Raw genomic sequence first — 7673 nt, forward strand, 5'->3', positions numbered from 1 at the left:
ATTATATTCAAAAATTTATTTTAAACTACCCAAAGATACATACGTTATTAAATCCTTCAAATTAAATATATTATCTTTAATATTTACATTTTGTACAAAGCGAAGTTACTTTCACTGATTAAAGAGTGATGATCGCTCCGATGATCTCATCAGGCTTCATCTTTGAGCAAACCATATGCATCCCATGCCATTTTCTTCTGACATGAGTGCGATGCCAGATCATTCTAATCCTGTACCAAAGAGACAAAGCCAAGAGAAGACAAATACTCAAAATTTCCCCCAAAACTTTTGTGCTGGTACTTTTCCGAGGAGACCCTTTTGTTCTTCTCTTCCTAATATGGCTTGGATGGAGAGACACTCTCCCTCCAGCAACAGTTCGACTGACTACCGAAGTTTTCTTGTCAGGTGGGTCCGTAAGTGACTTCATTTTAACTCTAATGCGCCTCCTGTATCTCACTGAATAACCAGTCCCTAATTTCATGAAATAAACGACACATACCATACTGGCAATTCTTTTGGGCATGGGGAAACGCATGGGGCCACACCTAATGCAACTTCTGGGTTCGATTACTGAATTCCTCACAACAGTCTGCAATGGATAACCAACTACTGGTATGACTACGTTGTGTACTGAATGATCTTGATCTTTGGACACTACAGGTAATTCAATACTATTTTCCCCAACTGACACTACAGACAGGATAGATTTGTTCTGAGATGATACTGCATTTGAGCGTAGGCAATGAGAATCCACCTTACTTTCTGGACATCCTGTATCAACTTGCACCGTGTAGACACGCTTACACAACGAAGATGAACCCGAAGAACCACTTTGTTTAGAACCAACACCCAGTAAAGGAATTTGCAAGCTCGGTTTTGGGAAAGATGCATCTTTTGTGCAAAAGCCGACAGGGAAAGACTCGTCTCTGTTACCCGACACCCCAAAAAACCACTCCTTGCTTATCAAATATTCTCCTTTATTACCCTTGTGGTGTTCTTGCTCTAACGTTCTGTTTCGGTTCATTTCGCTGGTACTCTGTGCATAACTTTCTGACCAGGAAATCAGAGTGCCTGTGCAGTGGTCATGTTTTGATTGATTGATTGATTTGGTGTTTTAAGTCCACTTTATGCACAGTAAGACTAATCGGGACTGGACCTACAGTTTAAAGTGGAATCCGAACCACTATGTGCCTCCACCGGGTATCGAACCCGGGACCCCTTGAATACAAAGCAACGACGCTACCACTGCGCCATCGAGGAGGCCCGCAGTGGTCATGTTCGACCGAATGTGAAGTACACATGCAATTGGTGACCGCAGAAGAAGTTACAACACCATTCATCAGTTCAACTTTACTCCCTGACAAATCAAACTCCTTTGTCAAAGACTCATGCCTTTTTTCTACCAACTCAGCCCTGTACTGTGATACTGAAAACGTGAGATCGTGCAGACCCTCATTTGTTTTAACTGCTTCTTGCTGCAGCTCTAAAATGCATTTACTAGTGCCCTCTAGATCAGACTGCAGTTTACCCACTACCTTACTTGTATGAGCTGCGAGTTTTGTTTTGAGCAACTGATTGCTGTCTCTGAGTTTTGATTTGAGCAACTGATTGCTTTCATTGAGTTCTATTTTGAGCAACTGATTGCTTTCTCTGAGTTCTGATTTGAGCAACTGATTGCTTTCATTGAGTTCTGTTTTGAGCAACTGATTGCTTTCTCTGAGTTCTGATCTCAGTAACTCAGTGCATTCCTTGTTCCTTTCCTCATATTGTTTGATAAAAGCGAACAAGGAATCTAATGTTACCGGTTCCTGTTCTGTTCCCATTATTAACATTAACTTTAACAACGGAAATTAAACAACTAAAGATTAACCTACTTGAAACCCTACAAGAAATTCAATACCGCAGCCCCTCTGCACTTGAGTCCTCGTAATCTTACGACGAGCTACATGACAATCGTTCAAACTTTTATGTGTGAACAAAAAAAAATGTGTTCAAACTATTTTTTGGGTTTAAACTAGGCTGCAACTACTCAACAACTGAGATTCAACAATCTTGAGACGTGCTAATGTCATTAGTTCGAATTATTTGTTTTGCGAAAATTTGCCTGGTAACGCCGGTGACGCGCGCAGCGCACTGCGAAAGAAATTTCTATACCTTAAGATTCCAAATAGAAATACTTAATTTACAACTAACAATAACCACTTTCCATAGTAACAGCACTAACCCAAATTACACATGCGAAATTTCCCCCCTCCGTGGAAGAATTAATCATTAAAGCATTTACACAAACAACCAAATACGAATGAAAGAAATGTTGAAGAACGCAAATATAAACACAAGAAACAATGAACTTATTTATTGAGTTGAAAATAACACATGTTTCCTGTTTATGAGAGCATTATCAATCAGTCCTTATTGAACTATGAGACGTGAAACAACTGTCGATACGTGATTGAAAAATTACCATTTATAGTCATTTGGCATGCACATTTTATGTTATATAAAATGGGTTACAAAAGTCCATATTATTTCCTAAAATTGACGCAAAACCAATCTGGGAACATGCTACTCATTTATTTTAGCATGTATTGTACGTTTCTCGAACGAGAATAGTTCGTTTTATGTGTGCACACAACCTTTTTCAGACATGGCGTCGATGGCCATTTTGTAATTATCGCATGGTTCGTAGCGAGTACTAGTACCGTGTCACATAAGTTCCAACACACGCGAGATAGCTATCTCTTAAACGAACTTTGCGTAACCGTAGGTTCCACGATTTGCGAGAATTTTCTTCTTCTCAAAGTCACTTAAGGAAATTTAGTTTCCTTACCTTGTGTCTCCGGAACGAAGAATCCAGCATGCACGAGTCCACTCCTTACCTCTCTGGGAACCGAGAGCTCGACTCATTTCCAACGTTTTTTCTGCGTTGTACTTCTACTCCATGCTTTTATCCGCCGTTTTATCCTAACAGCAGACGTCAGATTCGTCCAGAAACCACTGGAAACAATTACAATTTCCTCAACCGTCGTGACATATCTTTCTTCACTCCATTTTTCTTTACCGGAAGTTCTTTTTCGATCACCACGCACCCCTATCGATAACCACCATCCTTTTTCGCAGAGCACAATTGTCTTTACCAATCAACAATTTACATGATTTAGAAACCACACGCTAACAAATATGTGTATGCGTTAAAAAACATTTTGTAATGCTTATTAAGATAAACTTTTTGCTGTTAATTAAACAATGGCATCTAGACCAAAACGCTGTAAATTTTATTATTTTTTGCCATTACTGCGAATTGTCCATGCGTGCAGTGGCCGACACATCAAAATGACCCAGTGCATAAGCAAACCACGAGCAAGTTGGATATCAAACAAAGGAATTTACAATTTCAACACGCACAACGGTCAGAGCCATCTAGCGACTCCTCGCGTATCTACGAAAGCAACAAAGTTTTTATACTGCATTGGCATTCCACCTGTCGTGAATTCTCTGCACTAGACGAGTTCATCGTCTTAGGACGTGGGTTGGGCTACTCTACACACACCCGAAACTCAAGTTACCAGAATGCCTTATGACAGTTCGTCATAAATGGCGCCCAACATAGGGCTGAACCCTCATACAATACTTTTGATACAATACTAAATTTAGACTTACATCAAATAAACATTCATATTCTACATATTCACTAATATACATATTTACTATATACAGACATATTAATTTATTGTTTACAATATGCGACATCCCAGATCACCAACCCTGGTGACTCCATCATTCTCCAGAAAGAAGGAACCCCGCATGTGTTTTGCAAAACATAGTGGCTTGTATATTTTTGGTTGGAGCAGGAAACAAATAAATGTATAGGCCCACCGCAACATTATACTTACTTGACTATTAGCCCGCCGCAAGCATAACCTAACTTGACCTTTACCACATCATACCTGCCCTCACCCGCAAACTCAACATCACCCCCATGGAACTACCTAAACAACTTTTACTTTGCTTCTGGATTCATTCTATCTGAGCTAATCACTATTTAAAGGCGTAGTATGAGCCTTGTGTGTTACTACCCTTTTGCGCTGCAGTTGGAATTTTCTTCGATCTGACAACAACAACAATGCAAATAGTGGTGTTCCTAATGTTAATGAGATGAATACCCTTGAGCAATCTATCATTGAAAATGTTTTATCTTATTTTGGAGCAATCAGGAAGATTTCAGGCTCATCTCGCATGCTAGTATGCCGCAGAAATTTCACCTACTTGGTCAACTCGCCCGCCGCAGGCTCAATCTCACTTTACCCATACGAGAAATTTTAACCTTACACTTCCCTTACCCCACCTTTATCTACACTGTCTTTAACTACAACGTCTGATTCACAGCTAAACCCCATCGTCTGTAACAATTCATCCATACCTTCCAAATTCAAATCTAGTAATCTTTTCACCCACATTTTTACCTTGTCCTCTGAACAATTCCAAACTTTACAATTTTCTATCGACTGGTGATCCATTTTTTCTCCTGCCACACAATCTATTAATGACAGCCTAGAATCCTTTAACATGTTAAATTTACTAATACACAATATCTATATTCAAAATAGATCCCATAAAACTCAAAATTTGGTGTGTCAGATAGCTAGAAATATGTTTTTCTTACAAACACAATTCGATGTTTGGACAAACTCAGTAACCTTAAATGCGACTGTGCAAGGAGAATTCACCAAAGCCAGAAGCTACATCAAACAGCTGACGTCAACAGCCCCGTAATTACATGGCGCGCAATCACTGCCACCAAATGTACCACTAACATTTTTGTTATTAATACTGGAACCGAACCAGGATACTCGCCTTGAGTAAACCAAAGATACGTTTTATATGACTTATAATTTTATGCTGCCATGCAAGATTAATTGAAATTAATTTGTTCCCTCTTGAATACTGGTTACCATCGGGTGGCATATCTCAGATACCCCCTACCATCACCATGTCATGTATACAGAGAAAGCAAACCTATTGAATGTCGTTACTTAAACTCTCCAAAATACAGACTCCAGACGAACTTGTGTCAGGACTAAGCCTATACTAATGGCAAATGTCCCCTCAACACTTTATCGTTCTCACATTTCCTATGCGTGGAGACGTATTTTACAAAGGACGAACAAATACAACATCTAGTGTCCCTGATCTTCCCCTACGTTTCTTTAGAACGCCAATCAACACGATTCTACCCCTGAGAAATTCGCACAATATTTTATAATGAAACTTGCATGCACATGTAACAACAAATTCAAAATGATACTGCCCACTTAAAGGCTGTTGGCTCCAAAATGATAGTGAGGCTGCTTGACTTGTTAAATGCTCCCATTTCAAATTTCCCGCATCAGACTGTCTATCAGATATCTTTCCTGAGCTATAAATTTGACACTAGACCCCAACTGAACTGACGTTTCAAAATAAAAAAAAATAGTATTCAAATGATAATTATATTCAAAAATTTATTTTAAACTACCCAAAGATACATACGTTATTAAATCCTTCAAATTAAATATATTATCTTCAATATTTACATTTTGTACAAAGCGAAGTTACTTTCACTGATTAAAGAGTGATGATCGCTCCGATGATCTCATCAGGCTTCATCTTTGAGCAAACCATATGCATCCCATGCCATTTTCTTCTGACATGAGTGCGATGCCAGATCATTCTAATCCTGTACCAAAGAGACAAAGCCAAGAGAAGACAAATACTCAAAATTTCCCCCAAAACTTTTGTGCTGGTACTTTTCCGAGGAGACCCTTTTGTTCTTCTCTTCCTAATATGGCTTGGATGGAGAGACACTCTCCCTCCAGCAACAGTTCGACTGACTACCGAAGTTTTCTTGTCAGGTGGGTCCGTAAGTGACTTCATTTTAACTCTAATGCGCCTCCTGTATCTCACTGAATAACCAGTCCCTAATTTCATGAAATAAACGACACATACCATACTGGCAATTCTTTTGGGCATGGGGAAACGCATGGGGCCACACCTAATGCAACTTCTGGGTTCGATTACTGAATTCCTCACAACAGTCTGCAATGGATAACCAACTACTGGTATGACTACGTTGTGTACTGAATGATCTTGATCTTTGGACACTACAGGTAATTCAATACTATTTTCCCCAACTGACACTACAGACAGGATAGATTTGTTCTGAGATGATACTGCATTTGAGCGTAGGCAATGAGAATCCACCTTACTTTCTGGACATCCTGTATCAACTTGCACCGTGTAGACACGCTTACACAACGAAGATGAACCCGAAGAACCACTTTGTTTAGAACCAACACCCAGTAAAGGAATTTGCAAGCTCGGTTTTGGGAAAGATGCATCTTTTGTGCAAAAGTCGACAGGGAAAGACTCGTCTCTGTTACCCGACACCCCAAAAAACCACTCCTTGCTTATCAAATATTCTCCTTTATTACCCTTGTGGTGTTCTTGCTCTAACGTTCTGTTTCGGTTCATTTCGCTGGTACTCTGTGCATAACTTTCTGACCAGGAAATCAGAGTGCCTGTGCAGTGGTCATGTTTTGATTGATTGATTGATTTGGTGTTTTAAGTCCACTTTATGCACAGTAAGGCTAATCGGGACTGGACCTACAGTTTAAAGTGGAATCCGAACCACTATGTGCCTCCACCGGGTATCGAACCCGGGACCCCTTGAATACAAAGCAACGACGCTACCACTGCGCCATCGAGGAGGCCCGCAGTGGTCATGTTCGACCGAATGTGAAGTACACATGCAATTGGTGACCGCAGAAGAAGTTACAACACCATTCATCAGTTCAACTTTACTCCCTGACAAATCAAACTCCTTTGTCAAAGACTCATGCCTTTTTTCTACCAACTCAGCCCTGTACTGTGATACTGAAAACGTGAGATCGTGCAGACCCTCATTTGTTTTAACTGCTTCTTGCTGCAGCTCTAAAATGCATTTACTAGTGCCCTCTAGATCAGACTGCAGTTTACCCACTACCTTACTTGTATGAGCTGCGAGTTTTGTTTTGAGCAACTGATTGCTGTCTCTGAGTTTTGATTTGAGCAACTGATTGCTTTCATTGAGTTCTATTTTGAGCAACTGATTGCTTTCTCTGAGTTCTGATTTGAGCAACTGATTGCTTTCATTGAGTTCTGTTTTGAGCAACTGATTGCTTTCTCTGAGTTCTGATCTCAGTAACTCAGTGCATTCCTTGTTCCTTTCCTCATATTGTTTGATAAAAGCGAACAAGGAATCTAATGTTACCGGTTCCTGTTCTGTTCCCATTATTAACATTAACTTTAACAACGGAAATTAAACAACTAAAGATTAACCTACTTGAAACCCTACAAGAAATTCAATACCGCAGCCCCTCTGCACTTGAGTCCTCGTAATCTTACGACGAGCTACATGACAATCGTTCAAACTTTTATGTGTGAACAAAAAAAAATGTGTTCAAACTATTTTTTGGGTTTAAACTAGGCTGCAACTACTCAACAACTGAGATTCAACAATCTTGAGACGTGCTAATGTCATTAGTTCGAATTATTTGTTTTGCGAAAATTTGCCTGGTAACGCCGGTGACGCGCGCAGCGCACTGCGAAAGAAATTTCTATACCTTAAGATTCCAAATAGAAATACTTAATTTACA

Source organism: Lepisma saccharinum, chromosome 24 (genome assembly GCF_977018435.1).
Source record: "Lepisma saccharinum chromosome 24, izLepSacc3.1, whole genome shotgun sequence".
Classification (NCBI taxonomy): domain Eukaryota; kingdom Metazoa; phylum Arthropoda; class Insecta; order Zygentoma; family Lepismatidae; genus Lepisma; species Lepisma saccharinum.